The following is an 18,304-nucleotide window of genomic DNA, read 5'->3' as shown; positions in this document are numbered from 1 at the left end:
TTCCTTTTAGGTATAGCCCTTGGCCACAAGCCTAGCCTTGTACTTCTCAACAGTACCATCGGGCCTTAGCTTCCTCTTGAACACCCACTTACATCCCAATGGTTGGCAACCATAAGGACGATCAGTGATCTCCCATGTCCCGTTAGCCATGATGGAATCCATCTCGCTACGGACCGCATCCTTCCAGTAGTCAACATCCGGAGATGCATAAGCTTCTGAAAATGGAACTAGGAGTGTCGTCATCCACAAGGTACACGAGGAAATCATCACCAAAAGACTTTGCAGTCATTTGTCTCTTGCTCCTAACAGGAGCTTCCTCGTCATCCTCTGATAAACTTTTATCACTTTTGTGTTCATAATATTCCATCGGAATGGCAGGTTCATGAGTCTCATCAGATTCCAGTCTAGAAGTGCTTTGCATATCTCTCATGGGGAAAATATCCTCAAAGAATGTAGCATCCTTAGACTCTATAATTGTACCGACCCTTTGGTCAGGTACCTCTGATTTCACTACTAAAAATCTATAGCCAACGTTATTCTTAGCGTAGCCCAAATTAACGCAGTCCGCGGTCTTCGGACCAAGCTTACGCTTTTTGGGGATCGGCACATTGACTTTCGCCAAATAGCCCCAAGTGCGCAAGTAAGAGAGTGTAATTCTTTTCTTTTCCCATTGCTCATAGGGAGTAGTCTCATCATCCTTTGCGGGAACTTTATTTAGGACATGACATGATGTCAATATAGCCTCCCCCACCATGCCTTCGATAAACCCGATGTATCTAACATGGCGTTAGCCAAATCAGTTAGAGTACGGCTTTTCTGTTTGGCAACCCCGTTTGACTGGGGTGAATAGGGAGGCGTCCTCTCATGAATAATACCATGTTCCGCACAGAATAAATCAAACTCACTAGAAAAGTACTCTCCACCACGATCAGACCGGACTCGTTTTATTTTCTTCTCAAGTTGGTTCTCAACTTCAGCTTTATAGATTTTAAAGTAGTATAGAGCATCATCCTTTGTATTTAACAAATACACATAACAGAATCTAGTGGAATAATCAATCAAAGTCATGAAGTATTTCTTTCCACCTTTAGTCAACACACCATTCATCTCACAGAGATCTGAATGTATGAGCTCTAGTGGTGCCAGGTGTCTCTCCTTCGCAGGCTTGTGAGGCTTATGAGGTTGTTTTGCTTGCACACACGCATGGCACTTAGAGCCTTTGGCTAAAGTGAAACTCGGGATTAGATTCATCTTAGCTAGCCGCGTCATACAACCTGAAATTTATGTGACAAAGACGTGAATGCCAAACCTCACATTCGTTCACATTAGAATGAATTTGGTTCACAACTTTATTACAGAAATCTTCTAGGGAAAGGCGAAACAAACCACCACAATCATATCCTTTTCCAACAAATAGTCCATAACGAGATACGACTACTTTGTTAGACTCAAATACTAACTTAAATCCTTCTTTACATAGAAGGGTGCCACTAACGAGATTCTTCTTTATGGCGGGAACATGCTGCACGTTCTTCAGTTGCACGATCTTTCCCGAAGTAAATGTCAGATATATCGTGCCAACACCATGAACAGAAGCATGCGAGCCATTCTCCATCAGGACAGAACAATCTCGTGCGACCTGGTAAGAAGAAAACAAAGACACATCAGCACACACATGAATATTGGCCCCAGTGTCAATCCACCAATCGGTGGACTGACAAACTGAAAGTATGGTAAACAGATTACCATACCCAGATGCCGCATCATTGTTGCTCAGAGTGACATTCACAGACTTGGGAGTCCTGTGCTGGCTTCTTGTACTTGTTTGGGCACTTGTTTGCCCAATATTCCTCTGAACCACAAGTAAAGCAGCCATCTCTCTTTTTGTCTTTCTTCTTACCCTTTTTCTTAAAGGTAGTATTCTGCTGGACAGAGTTCTTTCCCTTAAACTTTCGGAAGTTCTTCTGCACCACATTGGCGCTAGAAGAACTCTCTGCCCCTTTCACGTGTGAGTCCTTTGCTCTCGAGTTCTGCTCAATACTGAGATGACCGACGACATCCTCGACAGAGAATTCACGTCTCAAGTGCTTGAGAGAAGTAGCAAAGTTCCTCCAACTAGGAGGGAGTTTTGCAATAATGCAACCCGCGACGAACTTGTCCGGTAACTCGCACTTCAGGAGCTCCAGCTGCTTAGCAATGCACTATATCTCATGAGCCTGGTCCAATACAAGATGGTTATCAACCATCCTGTAATCATGGAACTGCTCCATGGCATACAGCTCACTGCCAGCATCGGTTGCGCCGAATTTGACTTCGAGCGCATCCCACAGTTTTTGGCAACCCGCATATGAATATATGCTTAATTCAACTTGTCTCCAATCACACTCAGAACAGCTCTCAGAAAGATTGTGGTTGACTCCCTAAACGCCTTTCTCCTGTTCAGGAGCAATCGTTTCTATGGGGGGCACACCACCAACCCAGAACACGTTCATCGCTGTGAGCCACAAGATGGTCCTAATCTGCCAACGCTTAAAACGCGTCCCGGTAAACTTTTTCGGTTTCAGAGTAGCAGTGAAACCATGAGTCGAAAAGTGCCTAAAATAAGGTTTTTGGATTGTTGGAAATATTAGCACTTTCTCGATTAATCTAATCCACAAGTAGACAGCAAACATGGCAAATACGATATGCATCTCATACCGATACCTAAGCATGTGAGCACATGCAATATATAGAATCGAACCATCTATGAACAACATATATACTGCTAGCACATGAACAAGCAAACAGGGGATGAACGAGTCATACCCTCCGGTTGGCCAGGCCAACGCGGCGGCGGTAGCAGCAGCCTCGGCATCAGCCAAGACCTTGTTCTTGGCGACTTCGTCGTCAGCCATGGAGTCGATGTAGAGGAAGTAGTGGAAGCAGAGGCGGACGAAGACGGGGACAGATCGGGAGCAGCCGCGTCGAGACGCTCCCCAAAAATCTTATTACCGTTCTCCCGGGCAGGATTCACTCCATTGGCCAGCGCCTTCTTATATAGGCCGCCAGGTAGATGCGCCTGGGTCAGGCCCACGACCGAGTCTGCGAACAGCCCATGGTCCAACGTCTCGGACAGTGGCGCTTCCGTAAGCGACTCGTTAATTAATTAACCATTTCTGAGTGGCAAAAATAAGCTTCGGCTCATTCCCGCAACCCGCGGCGCGCGCGCGTCGTGGCGAGGCGGGCGGCGGTGGAGGAGGAGCGCGCGTGTACAACTCCTATTCCCAAGCTCCCAATAGCAAGTGATAGAACATGCCTTATAAAGAGGTCCCATTCTTCTTACTGTAGCAATATGGGACTAAACTTCCCACACTTCCCACCACTTGCCGTACACATGCATGGGCCTTAGAGATGAACTAGGGATTATTGTCTTATATGGGCCTAAGTCCATCCATAATCTATCACTATGTATGGATGATTTGTACTATTTTCTTTCCGAACTTTGATGAATATTAGCAAGAACAAAGGCGGCTACATCGCGCCGGACGCAGGGAGCGCTCGGCGTTTCCTGCATTTTGGCTCCGAAGTGTTCGCTGAGGCTTAGACGGCACCAGCGAAGCTTGCCTGGGAAAAGATCCAAAGGGCCCATGATGAGAATGACCCCCTGCTCGCGAGAAACGAGGTGAGAATGTGCAAGGTCCCAGAGGAGGTACTTGCTGATCCATATGTGCAAGCTGCCATTGCTGCGGTCAGCGCACTGCGTGTCCATGATGGCCCACCTCGCATCAGGCCAGAGATGACAATGACGGCTCCTTCACCATCAGCTTTACTGTCTACAGCCAGGGCGGGGATCGACACCAACACTCCCCTTCCTGTTTCCATGGCAGGGGGGAGCGAGCCGGCAAAAGGCGGCGACGACATCAACAACAAGGCTGCTGGAGACTTGGAGGTGGAGGCCATGGCTTTGGTCCCGGTGGGGGGCGACAGCAACAAAACCCCCACTGCGACCAAGGATGCTACCAACACAGCCATGGCAACAGGGACGACCACCAAGGCGGGAGAGGCCGCCGAGCCGGCTGGGAACCAGGAGGTCGACGTCGAGCCTCCTTTCCCTCCTGGTTTCGGCCCAGTGCCGGCTTTTGCTCACCAGCAGAACGCGAATGCAGTCTACGTGCCAGCTGCCGTGAGTAGAGAGAATAAGGAGGTAGATGAATCTGTGTCTGTACTAGGGAAAAGAGGGACTGCAGAGAAGAGCCAGGAAGTAGATGAGGTTGATGCAAACAGTGAGAAAGGGGAGGAGAGAAACAAGAAAATGAGAGGAGAGGATAAGGCAGAGGGAGAAGAGGACAATGGTTTAGATGGTGGAACGGAAGCAACCGGTCCCGGGGCTGCCGGTAAACTGACGGGTGCCATGGCGCGCGCCCGTCAGGAAGGATGAGCGTCTTGTGCTGGAACTGTCGGGGTTTGGGCCACCCCGGTACAGTTCGTGAGCTAGTGTGCCTAGTGCATACTTATCGCCCCTGTGTCGTGTTCATCTCTGAAACGCGGCAGTGTGAGGAGAGTGTCAAGAAAATAAGGTGGAGGCTTGGCCTCAAAAACTGCATCACCCACGATGGAGTGGGAAAAGGTGCCGGCATCGCCCTGTTCTGGGACGATAGTGTTGAAATAAAGTTGCTCTCCTATAGTTTGAGGTATATCGATGTGCATATCCGTCTTGATCCCCATGGCCCGGAGTGGCGGGGTACCTTTGTATATGGTGAACCTAAAGCACACGAGAGACATAACATGTGGAACCTCTTAAGAAGAATAAAACCGAAATCTGCCCTGCCTTGGATGATGATAGGGGATTTCAACGAAACATTATGGCAAAGTGAACACTTCTCTGCAGCAAAAAGATCTGAAAGGAACATGAGCAATTTCAGAGATGTTTTGTCATGGTGCAATCTGCATGATCTTGGGTTTCAGGGTCCCGAGTGGACGTATGATAACAAACAACTTGGAAGAAATAATGTCAGGGCTAGATTGGATAGGGGAGTGGCCTCGCCTGAATGGTCAGATTTGTATCGTTATGCAAGTATCCAACATATAATTACCTCCCGGTCTGATCATTTCCCACTTTTACTGTCTTTAGGGACCGAAGCTAATACCTGGAGGCCTGCGTCTTTCCGGTATGAAATGATGTGGGAACGAGTTCCCTCACTGGATAAGACTATAGAAGCTACTTGGGAGGGTTTTAGCTCGGGCACCTCACTAGCTACAGTAGCAAAGAAACTCAAAGGGGTTCAAAACTCACTTCAGAAATGGTCTAGGAAAGACTTTGGATCAGTTTCTGGGAGTATCAAGAAGAAACGTAAGGAACTGAAGGTACTCCATGAGAGACCAAGAACTAATGAGATTGCAAACCGCATAAAAATGGTGTCTAGTGATCTGGATGAGCTGCTTGTAAGAGAGGAAATTATGTGGAAACAGCGATCGAGAGCGACGTGGATAAAAGAGGGTGATCAGAATACAAGGTACTTCCACAAAAAGGCCACTTGGCGGCCAAAAAAGAACCAAGTTAAAAAGTTAAAGAATGAGGAGGGGATCTGGATTGAAAAGAAGGTTGAGTTGAATGCAGTGGCAACGGAGTATTTTAAAAACCTGTACACAAAGGACGAGGAGGTCGTCCCTTTTGAGTTGATTGAGCTGCTTCCACGTACGGTACAGGATGATATGAACAGAAAACTTACAGAAGAATTTTCTGAGAAAGAAGTAAGCGACGCTCTATTCCAAATCGGTCCCCTAAAAGCACCAGGTCCGGACGGGTTTCCGGCCCGGTTCTTCCAGCGAAATTGGAGTACAATTAAAAAGGAGGTCATAGGAGCGGTGCTGAAATTTTTTGAGGATGGTGTAATGCCTGAAGGTATCAATGACACAGTCATCGTGCTTATTCCAAAGGGAAGGAATCCACAAAGCCTTAAGGATTTTAGGCCAATAAGTCTATGCAACGTAATCTACAAAGTCATCTCCAAGTGCTTGGTCAACCGGTTGCGACCCTACCTCGATGAGTTGATTTCGGAAACACAAAGTGCTTTCATCCCAGGAAGATTGATTTCCGATAATGCCATCATTGCTTTTGAATGCTTTCACAAGATTCAGCATAGTAAAAATCCACACAACACTCATTGCGCATACAAGTTGGACCTGGCTAAGGCCTATGATAGAGTGGACTGGGATTACCTTCGCGGTGCTCTGGAGAAGGCTGGGTTCAGCTCGGTCTGGATTAGTTGGGTGATGAAATGTGTCACATCAGTACGGTTCTCAGTGAGATTGAATGGGGAGGTACTTGAACCATTCACCCCCTCGAAAGGGCTCCGCCAGGGTGATCCCATGAGCCCTTACTTATTCCTATTTGTGGCGGATGGACTGGCGAATATTTTCAAAAAAGAAGTACTGGGAGGAAGTATTACCCCAGTCAAGGTAGCTCGAAACAGCCCTGGGATTTCGAATTTATTGTTCGCAGACGATAGCCTCGTTTTCTTTAAGGCTACAAGGGAGCAAGCTATATCAGTGAAGTGTTAAACATATGTGTATACTTGAAGCCCAAGGCTATACGGAGTTAGTTGCGTAGGATATAGATAGGTGTTTGAGTTGATCTTATGTTGATCTTATCTCTATAACCGAACCTCCTTTTCTTGTATCTTACGTTTGTAATCTCAACCACCATGTACGCATATCCCAGGGATCAGCTCCTGGCTATTTAACACGAAACCGTTGCCCTCGGTAGGGTAAGACGTTCTCGCAGTTTCCACATGGTATACAGAGCAATCCTTTTCCATATCATCTAGCCCACATCCACCACCACGCCGCCATGTCCTCCTCCTCCTCAAGCTTCTCCCAGACCAGCCTTAGCGGTCAGATCACCGAGAAGCTTACCCGCACAAACTATGTGCTCTGGCGGACGCAGATCACGCCACAGCTCCGAGGTGCGGGGTTCTTCGGCTATGTCAATGGAACCATGAAGGAGCCCGCGCAGACTGTCACCACCAAGGCAGCAGACGGGAAGGAAGAGACGTCGCCAAATCCCCTGCATCCTATTTGGGTCAAGGAGGATCAGCAGGTATTGGGCTATCTGCTGAATAATCTGTCGAAGGAAGTACTTGTGCAGGTCACCTCCATTGTCCACGCGCATGATCTCTGGACAGCGCTGGCCAGCATGTTCTCCTCAACCTCCCTGTCCCGCATCAACAACATATGCATAGCTCTTGCTAATGCACAGAAGGGGCAGCAGTCTGTTGCGACATACTTCGCACAGATGCGATCGCTGGCGGACGAGCTCGCGGCGGCAGGGAAGCCGCTGGACGACGATCAGCTGATCTCGCACATCCTCGCCGGCCTCGACATGGAGTATCAATCGCTGGTCTCAGCGCTCGATGCTCGCACCATCCCTGTCACGCTTGATGAGCTCTTTGCTCAGATGAGCAATTTTGACCAGAGGGTGGCGCTCTACCAGGGCACGGGCATCGGCTTTAAGTCCTCTGCAAACGGCGCATCACGTGGTCGCGGGAGTGGTGGATCCTCTCGCTACCATGGGCCGCCACGCAGAGGAAGGAACGCCGCCAACACCAACTCGCGCGGCGGCCACAACACCAGCGGCGGCAACAACGGCGGGCGGCCCTCCTACAACAACACCAAGGGTCGCCGCACCGGCAACAACACCAAATCATGCCCGGATGCTGTCAAGTGCCAGATCTGCGGCAAACTGGGGCACTCAGCGAAGGACTGCTGGTACATGTTTGAGGAAGATGAAGACTCCTCCCAAGATGAAAAGGTAGCCGGCGGCGCTGAGGGCTCGTACGGCATTGACACAAACTGGTACATGAACAGTGGTGCTACAAACCACATCACAGGTGAGCTTGAGAAAGTCACCATGAGGGAGAAGTATCGCGGATCCGACCAGATTCACGCTGCAAACGGAGAAGGTATGAGGATTTGTCATGTTGGTCATTCAATTGTTAAAACCCCTCACCGAAAAATTCATCTTCGAAAAATCTTGCATGTCCCTAAAGCCTCCATGAACCTACTTTCTGTCCATCGTATAGCCCTTGATAATCATGTCTTTATTGAATTTCACCCGTTCTTCTTTCTTATCAAGGATCAGGCCACGAGGAAAATCCTATATCGAGGTAGATGTGTTCGAGGGCTCTATCCGTTGATTCCGGAGATTAGGAGGCAAAATAAACAAGCTTGTGGTGCTATCAAGCTTTCATCATCACGGTGGCATGATCGTTTAGGGTATGCATCTTTTTCTTTAGTTGAGAAATTACTTAGGAAAAATAAGCTCTCATATGAAGAGCGTGACAATGAAACAATTTGTGATTCATGTCAAAAGGCTAAAAGCCATTAATTACCTTATCCAATTTCTACAAGTATTTCTACCAAACCATTGCAACTTGTCTTTTCTGATGTATGGGGTCCGGCACCTTCCTCTGTTGGTAGACATACTTATTATGTCAGTTTCATTGATGACTTTAGCAAATATTCGTGGATCTATCTTCTTAAGAAAAGATCTGACGTTTTCCAAGTCTTTCAAAACTTCCAAGCTCTAGTTGAACGCAAGTTTGATAGTAAAATAATTGCAGTTCAATTAGATTGGGGAGGGGAGTACGAAAAACTCAACTCCTTCTTCCAAACACTTGGCGTATCTCACCAAGTCTCTTGCCCACATGCCCACCAACAAAATGGGTCGGCTGAACGCAAGCACCGTCACATTGTTGAAGTAGGGCTTTCCCTTCTTGCACGTGCATATATGCCTCTTAAATTCTGGGATGAGGCCTTTCTTACTGCTGTGCACCTTATAAACATGTTGCCTAGTCGAGTTCTTAACTTTGAAACTCCTCACTTCAAGAAGCATTAGGAAATGCAACGTGGAAAAAGGCCATGGATGAAGAATTCATGGCTCTTCAGAAAAACAAAACATGGCATCTAGTTCCCCCAAAGCAAGGTACAAATTTAATTGATTGCAAATGGGTCTTCAGGATAAAACAGAACTCTGATGGAACTATAGGTCGTTACAAGGCTAGACTAGTTGCAAAAGGATTCAAGCAACGGTATGGTCTAGACTATGAGGATACCTTTAGTCCAGTAGTAAAAGCTGCCACGATTCGTCTTGTCTTGTCTATTGCTATGTCCAGGGGATGGATTCTTTGTCAGCTAGATGTTAAGAATGCGTTTCTCCATGGCGTTCTGGAAGAGGATGTTTACATGAAGCAACCTCCTGGGTTCGAGGACAAAAGGTTACCCTTTCATGTTTGCAAACTTGATAAAGCAATATATGGGTTAAAACAAGCCCCGAGAGCTTGGTACTCACGTCTCAGTCATAAACTACAAGTACTTGGGTTTGCTCCTTCCAAGGCTGACACCTCATTATTTATTTACAACAAGTTGAATACGTCCATGTTCTTGCTCATCTATGTTGATGATATTATTGTGGCCAGTTCATCTAATGAGGCAGTGGCAGGATTGCTGAAGGATCTAAGTGCTGAGTTTGCTCTCAAAGATCTAGGAGATCTACACTATTTCTTGGGTATTGAGGTAAAGAAATCTGGTGATGATCTTCATCTTACTCAGGAAAAATATGCAACCGATCTTGTGAAGCGAGCTGGATTGCAAGGATGTAAACCATCGCCAACTCCACTGTCCAGTTCTGAAAAATTGTCTCTCACTGAAGGAAATCCCTTGAATCAAGAGGATAGCACTAACTACAGAAGCTTGGTAGGTGCACTCCAGTACTTGACTCTCACGAGACCTGATATTTCATTTGCTGTCAACAAGGTATGCCAGTTTCTTCATGCACCCACTACAGCTCATTGGACTGCTGCTAAAAGAATTGTCAGATATGTCAAAAACACTTTGAGCACTGGTCTCACTTTCAGCAAGTCATCCTCTAAACTTGTTAGTGCCTTTACTGATTCTGATTGGGCAGGGTGTTTAGATGACAGACGCTCAACAGGTGGTTTTGCAGTGTTCTATGGACCAAATCTCATCTCATGGTGTGCAAAGAAACAAGCTACTGTTTCTAGATCAAGTACAGAGGTCAAGTACAGAGGCAGAGTATAAAGCACTTGCAAATGCAACGCAGAAATCATTTGGGTTCAGTCCTTACTAAAGGAACTTGGTATGAAATATATTCAAGCTCCATGTCTGTGGTGTGACAATCTTGGTGCTACATACTTGTCAGCTAACCCTGTTTTTCATACTAGAACAAAGCACATTGGAATTGATTTTCACTTTGTTAGAGAAAGAGTTGCTAACAAGCAACTGGACATTTGATTCATTCATTCCAAAGATCAAGTTGCAGATGGGTTTACAAAAGCATTGACCACAAAAGCTTTTGAAGAATTCAAGCGTAATCTCAACATGTCCAAGTTATGATTAAGGGAGGGTGTTAAACATATGCGTCTACTTGAAGCACAAGTCAACATGGAGTTGTTGCGCATGATATAGATAGGTTGTTTGAGTTGATCTTATCTCTGTAACCGAACCTCCTTTTCTTGTATCTTACGTTTGTAATCTCAACCACCATGTACGCATATCCCAGGGATCAGCTCCTGGCTATTTAACACGAAACCGTCGCCCTCGGTAGGGTAAGACGTTCTCGCAGTTTCCCTCGCAGTTTCCACATGAAGAACGCACTGTCCATGTTCCAGAGATGTACTGGACAACTTTTGAGCAACAGTAAATGCTCAATCCTATTCAGTGAGCATTGCCCAATGGAGGTGCAGAAGGAAATTAAGAGTATCTTGGCCATAGACACACACACCTTTGAGAGTAAATATCTTGGTCTCCCAACGCCAGAAGGAAGAATGAAAGACTCTAATTTCCAACCTATTATGGATAGGTTCAGGAAGAGATGCAGCGACTGGAATGGAAGATTCATGTCCTTTGTGGCAAAAGAAGTTCATGTCAAGTCCATAGTTCAGGCCCTTCCGGTTTTCACAATGGGTGTGTTCAAGCTTTTCAGCCGGCTTCTGTGATAAATATGAGCAATTAATCAGAGAATTCTGGTGGGGTGAAGAAAATGGCTGTAGGAAAGTTCATTGGACAGCCTGGGACCAACTGGTGAGACCGAAAAGGGCAGGAGGGATCGGATTCCGGGATATGCAAATCTTTAATCAAGCCCTCCTCGCAAGACAGGGATGGAGGCTATTACAACGCCCGGAGAGCCTGTGTGCGAAAGTACTAAAATCAAAATATTACCCAAATGGGGAGCTGCTTGATACATCATTTGCTTCAGACAGCTCTCAAGCATGGAAAGGAATTGAACATGGCCTTGAGCTCCTAAAAAAGGGCCTAATTTGGCGAGTAGGTAATGGGAGGAGGATCCAAATTCAGAGGGATCAATGGATCCCCAGAAAAAGTGGACTGAAAGTGGCAACGTTCAAAAGACGATCCCGCTTGAGATGGGTTAATCAGCTTCTAACACCTGATGGCAATGACTGGAATGTTAACCTTGTCAAAGAGCTGTTCCATGATTTTGATGCGGAAGAAATATGCAAAATTAAGCTTCCTAGTACTGAACAGGAGGACTGCGTTGCCTGGCACAGTGAGAGGAACGGCGTGTTCACAGTCCGTAGTGCATACAAATTGGGTTTTCAACTCAAACACAATATGGGAGCTGATGCATCGAGCTCTGCGCGGGACGCGGATAATAGAAGTATTTGGGACCTAATTTGGAAATCCAAATGCCCCGAGAAAATTCGCATCTTCAGATGGCGAGTGGCGACAGAAACTTTGGCAACAAAGAACAATAAATGGAAAAGAACACTGGAGCTTGACAACATCTGTAATATATGTGGAAAGGAACCAGAGGATGAGTTCCATGCTATAGTGGCATGCACTAAGGCCAGGGCACTTCGCATGGAAATGAGAAAATTCTGGAAATTACCGTCTGAAGAAAAGTTCAAATTTACAGGTAAAGACTGGCTACAGCTCCTTCTGGATACATGTACCATGGACTTCCGGCAGAAAATCCTGCTCCTACTATGGCGGGCATGGTGGTTACGAGAGGATTGCATAGATGCACAAGGTAGAGCAACGATTGGGGCATCAGTTCAGTTCTTAATCAAATACTATGATGAACTCAAGGTGGCGTACATGTGCATGAGCACTAAGGATACTGAAGCAACTGTGTAGAACCTATCTCAGGATGCAGACCCCTGCAGCAGTCAGACCTTGGCTTCAATCATAAAAGGGAAGCGGCCGATCGCCTCCGGGATTGCAGAACTTAGATCTGTCAGCTCCATTGGCGGAAGCGACGGGTCAAATCATGATACACGATGGGAAACTGCTGAGGAGATGGAGAAATGGAGGCCGCCTGACACAGGGACCTGGAAAATGAACAGCGACGCCTCATATATAAACAGCACGGGGGAAACAACTGCGGGTATTGTTGTCAGAGACTGCAATGGGTGTGTTGCTTTGTCCATCTGCAAGAAATTGGCCCCTTGCAACTCGCCTGAGGAAGCCGAAATGGCTGCTATTTTGTACGGCCTGACCGAGTTAAGGAAGCGCTACTATGGTCAGCTATGTATTGAGACGGACTGTGCGAATGTAGCCGCAATGCTGAAGAGTAACGCCGAGAACCGATCTGTCTTGTTTCCGTTGATTGCAGATGCGAGAGCTCTAATGCTTAGTTTTAAGGAGGTCTCCATCAGCGCAGTAAAACGGAGCAGGAATAAACTAGCGCATGAACTGGCGGCCTTTGCGAGGAGGTCAGGGGATTCTGTATATATGGCAGATGTTCCGCAAGAACTCAGAGAAGTTCGTGATAATGAATGTAACCTCCCCCCTGGGGCTTTGTAAGCTGGCTTTGAGCCTCTTCTCAAAAAAAAATAAATAATATTAACTGGTTTGCATGAGTTTCGTCTGCTAAGTCAAAACCCAACTTGAAATGTATACGGTAGTGTTGAATGGCCGGCTCCGACATCCATATCCGCGAACGGATTTTGAAGCAAATTTATAGATCAGTGTTGCAGGTGTCCTTACAAAGTTGCGAGGCCTAGAGTACGTGGGAGACTCCACGGCGTCCACGCGATGGCCATGTGGAATCTTTGTGACGCGCCGCTCGACGATCGAGCACCAAGTACTGCGTCGCCTTTTAGATGACTATAGTTGGATAACGACCATCGTCCTCGACTAGGCTGCGCGTGCTACGTCCGTGCGTGGTCTCCGTGGAGATCTCCTCGAGTTTTCTTGTCTCATGCAGGCTCGATCTGCCGTTTGTTTACGTGCCTGCAGCCTGCAGGTCGAGTGTTCTGGCTGAACACAACACTCGACACTTGGACAGCGACCCGCGCAGCTATGCTGTCGCGAGTCTGGACGATGAAAACACCAGCTTGCGGCCGGCCAGCCTTGGTTTATCTTTTGTTTCTTCGAGATAGCATTCGGTTACCTGGAGAAACAGGGTGTCTGCGGATATGCTTTAGGGGAGAATCCCGAGAACACCGGATTCACCAACAAGGCACCAAGCAGCTGTATATTGTGGAGTCGAGTCGCCGACCCGTGCGTGTGTGGCAGTGTTCGTTTCGCTGCTGCTGTAATGGCGAACGTCGCGGAGCACCGCGTACAGATGCCGGCGGATCCCCCCGCCGGCAAGGCCGCCGCGGCACCGGAGATGGGGCTGAATCGCTTCGTTCGCTTCGTCGTGCTGATCGAGAGGTTCGGCAATGCCTTGGGCACGCTGGCCTTCACCTGGGGCACCGTCGTCCTGCTCGGCGGCTACTCCAGCGACCTCGACAGTGATTTCTTGGTCTCGACGGTCATAATTTTCCTAGAAGCCTTGAGGTACGCACGAAACTACTACATGTCGCAAAATAAACTCTTCCATTATTTTCCTTCCGGCGAATTACATTGTAGCAGCAAGTGAAGCAAAATAAGTGCTGGACTCATAAAAGATGTTGAATAAAAAGAAACCGATTTACTCAATTTCATCTTTTTTTTTTCATCTAGATGAGAATTAACTGCCTCCTGTGCCATTTAAAGAGCGCCCGCACGACTTTCTTTCAAAACAAACAAACTCCTCACCCGAAAAAACAAACAAACTCCTAAGCCATTTGATTTTACATGGAGATTTGTGTGCAATTTTTTTGTTTGATGTAAAGACAGTATTATTGTTAACTTCTTTCGCTAGGGCTATAATAATATAAATTTTGTGGCATACTATAATCTAATGTTTTGCTAATCAACTTTATGGTCAAAATTTGACCCAAAATACGAGAGGGGCCTAAATGAGGATGGAAGAAGTACAAAAGAAGCCTATCCTGCTCAAGTTTGGTTCAATACACCCTTTAAAAAAGTTGACAACTTTCGATACAGATCGATTCAGTTTAAAGTATAACTTTACAATCATGAGCTGTTTCAAAATCTTGTCAGAATAAGTTTTCCAGGGTCCCAAATTTCACAATTGTCACTCTGATTAAGATACAAGCATGTGCCCTTCACTTTGTTGATTGTATGTTACCTTTTTGTCTAACAATACCATATATGTATGTACTTCAGGATGTTCAGCCACAACAACAGGGTGGATTACCAATTGTTCTTCCGCACAAGAGGTGCTTTCAGGTCTCTTAGCTGGAATGGGCTGATCTTGCTCGTATCCTTCTTCAATGTTGTGATATCAATTGGTCTTCTTATATGGGCCAAACATGAAGCAATATACATACTGAATTTGTCAATGGTAATACTTGGGATTGGCGCAATTCTATGTCCAGAAACTGCAATTCAAAACATTTGCGATCTGCTATGCCCCACGATATCATTATGGGGTCCAACGGTTACAATCATGCTACTTTTTCCCTCTCTACTATATAGGGTCGATAAAGATTTCAACATTCAAAGACTCAGCTCAATTGCCAACTGCACAGTATACCTGGTACTACTTGTGGTAGTGCTCCTACTCACAATCAGCAGGCTGCGGTTCCCAAGTACCATCAAGCTAGCAGACTGGGCTCTTGGCAGCAAAATAGCATTTTGTCATCGAGTTATTCCGAACTTGTGCATGTTTGTTGCGACAGTGATGTCGGTGATCGGTTTTCCAGCAAGTTTTAAACTTATTATTAGCATATCAGACGCAATGGCTCTATTGATAATGTCATTTGGCAACCTCCAGATTCCAGCAGCAGTATTACGCATTCGGCTAGCAATGGGGGGCCTTCAATCTATAACACATGACTACTATGGTGATGATAAACGCGAGGACAAGAAAAACCTTGTGCCATCTCTCCAAATATTTTATGTGATGGTGCTTGGTCAAGGAATACTCTATATTGTTGCCGGCATCCTTGAGATCTTTTCATTCATCCTACGAAGATCCCTGATCCGCCGTGCCGGATTTAGAGGTCTCCCAGGAGTGGAATATGTCAATTTGTACTACACATATGCCTTCAACAGATGCATGGAACGTGCTATGCTTGCCCAAGAGAAGACCAGCCTCGTCATATTTGCTATGGATTCTTTAAAGTCAGACTCACGCAAGATGCAACTCTATGGGCTTAAGATATTGCACAGTTTTTTGAAAAAGGAGTCACTAAAGAGTAATGCTATATTGGAGCTCACCACTTACACGAAGACTGTGACCTGCTTGATAGACATGTTAGGCTCGACAAGTGAACATGATAAAGATATTAGATTATTTGCCGCGAATGTCATGGTCGAGCTCGCTGATAACCTCCGAGTTGTCTCTATCCCTGGGGCAATGCAGTTCATAGCCTCACTTTTGGACACTGCTCACGAGCAAAATATAAAGGATCCTCTTTTGGACGTTGGTAGCCCTGAGCCAAAACAAGATAACCTGATTCAGCAAGTTGGCAGGAACAAACAGACCTCCCCAAAACTTAAATGGTTGAAACAGATGGCACTATACTGTTTGATTCCGAGAGAGACAATTAACATGGATGAACAAAACACCCATATACCAAGATGCTGGAGATGGATTACAAAACACTGGTCTGTTCCAGAGGAGGAGCCATCGACCGACCAGGATCTCCTCCCTGTACAAGGCATGTTAATTCTTGACAAGCTTGCTAGCTTTGATATAGAGAACTGTATAGAAATCAGCAGATCAACTGGCCTCATCTCAAAGATTGTAGAGTTCACAAGCAAAAGAACTGACTTGACAAATATCCATGAGACACACCAGACGTTCTTGAAATGTTCATCACTGAAGCTGCTGACAAGACTTGCAAGTACTAAAGGGAAATTTGGTGTAACTATGTGTCAGATGATTACAGAACATCCCTTCCTTTTGAGTAACCTTGCAGAAATATTGGATAACAATGGGAGCAGCCAAGAACTTAGGGAGCTCACAGCACAACTTGTTAGAGGGGGGGGGGTGGGGGGGGGGAATGTGAAGGAGATCGGGCACATCCCAATGATCATTAGCAGGTTGATGGATGCATTTCTCAGCCAAAGTGCACACTCAAGTACAGATTCAGATCAGTTGCTACGAATGATCGCTGGGCAAGCACTAGCACTACTGGCAATGGAGAGTGCCAATAACTGTTTGCTTATGTTAGCAGAACCAGGGTATGTATTCATCAAGGAACTCACTCTTATGATCCAAGGTGACAAGTACAAGAGTACATAGCATCAAGCCTGCTGTGGAGTATGTGTGTGCATGCTCGACCAGAGCTTCGCAACTCAGACCTGAATGAAGTCTCCTGTATTTTGCAAGAGGTGAGCCGTGCCAATTTAAGCTAAAAGTGTGACATAAGAGGTTAATATTAACATATGTTCCTACAACCTTTTATTTCCCATATATATATATATATATATATATATTGTACTGGAAGATTAGCATACACCTTTTTTCGCTCAATTCTTGACTTCTTTTTTCTGAATGCACACGCATACGCATGTCAGCATGTGTCCTCTGGTGTTCATAGCATTTTTACGTGTATGTTGTGCAGCTGACTAATTTTGACACTGACTTAAAAGAATAACTCCGGCTGTACAAAACACAACTAAGTGAATAGATGGCAGCATCGCGAATTACCACTGAACCAAAAGGCCACCATTACTGAAGTTTAATCATGGTTTATTGCCTTATTCCACTACAGGTGATAGAAGGAATAATGAATGCAGAAGGGAGAGAACTAGAGGTCCTTGTTGGCCTTAGTTCAGAAATATGTAATGTCATTCCAGAAGACTTTGTGCGAGGGCTAGAGCATAATCAGATAAAGGAAAGTTTTATACAGAGGCTTGTCAGTGCACTTAACTCAAATATGGTACCCAGTGCTCATTGTCTAGGAATCAGGAGGGTCATAGTTCAACATGCCATATACATGATGGAATGCAATCCAGTCTACATTAACTGTTTCAAAGAATGCCAGATGATGGAAGCACTGGTAAGGGTAGAGCGTACACCTTCAAGGGCTGAAAACTACAGGTTCTTCTTGGGTGATGCAGGAATCATGGAGCACAATATACCTCTATCCGTGCTTGTGGCTAGAGCAAAAGAATTGATGGGCCATGAGCAGTTATGAGGCATCAGCAGTGTCACCTGAACATGTATTTAGATGATATTCTACTACTGGTTTATACTGGGACTTCCCATTGGCTCACCATATTGGTGAGTTATTCGTTGCAATCCAAGGAGATCCCATGAAATTTGACAAGTAGACATTGTGCCACGACACGGTGAGGGTAACTTAAATAATGGCTGTGTTAGTGTTGTAAGACCATGGATATATGAAAGATGATGAATCTGATTTGTGATTGAATATGAAATGACATGGTAGTTGTGCATTGTCAGGCTGTGAGGCTTCAACACCAACTCATCGTATTTTAAATTTTAAGCCTTATAGGGTGTCACGTATGACACCAAGGCCCCAGCTGACGCTGCGATGGAAGAGGCGACGGGCGAAGCAAAGGCACACGGCAAATGCGTGACCAGTGCACGTGAGTCACTGCAAGTGGGTCCGGGGAGTGGGTGAGCTGGTGACGGCCTGCGTGCCGTGGGGGTTATGTGCGGCTGCGACCGCGTGAGTGAGGATTATGAGGTATGAAGATAAATCGAACGCACGAGCGAAGCTGTTCTTCCTCGCGTCTCTACCAGATCCCCTTTCCTTGATCCTTCCCTTCCCTTGATCTCCTCTTCCCCCACTTAGATCGATCGAGGGCTGTGACAAGTGGTATCAGAGGTCACCGATCTGGATCCGCTGTATCAAAAACCGCGTTATCAGACCAAGGCGGCGACGCAAGCGGCGGCCATGGAAGAACAGATCGCGGCGCTCGCCAAGGCGGTCAACGACAGCCGCCTCACCACCGACGCGCGCCTCGACGCGAT

General features: G+C 46.2%; 2 pseudogenes; both read left to right on the top strand.

Annotated features, from left to right (window-relative positions):
- The first annotated feature begins 7,312 nt into the window (after positions 1–7,312).
- On the top strand, positions 7,313–7,451 carry LOC125541918 (annotated as a pseudogene).
- Positions 7,452–15,004: 7,553 nt separating this feature from the next.
- Positions 15,005–17,780, top strand: LOC125541100 (annotated as a pseudogene).
- The last annotated feature ends 524 nt before the right edge of the window (positions 17,781–18,304 follow it).

The sequence above is a fragment of the Triticum urartu genome, chromosome 2, assembly GCF_003073215.2.
Source record: "Triticum urartu cultivar G1812 chromosome 2, Tu2.1, whole genome shotgun sequence".
Lineage (NCBI taxonomy): Eukaryota > Viridiplantae > Streptophyta > Magnoliopsida > Poales > Poaceae > Triticum > Triticum urartu.
This window is presented reverse-complemented; position numbering and strand designations above follow the sequence as displayed.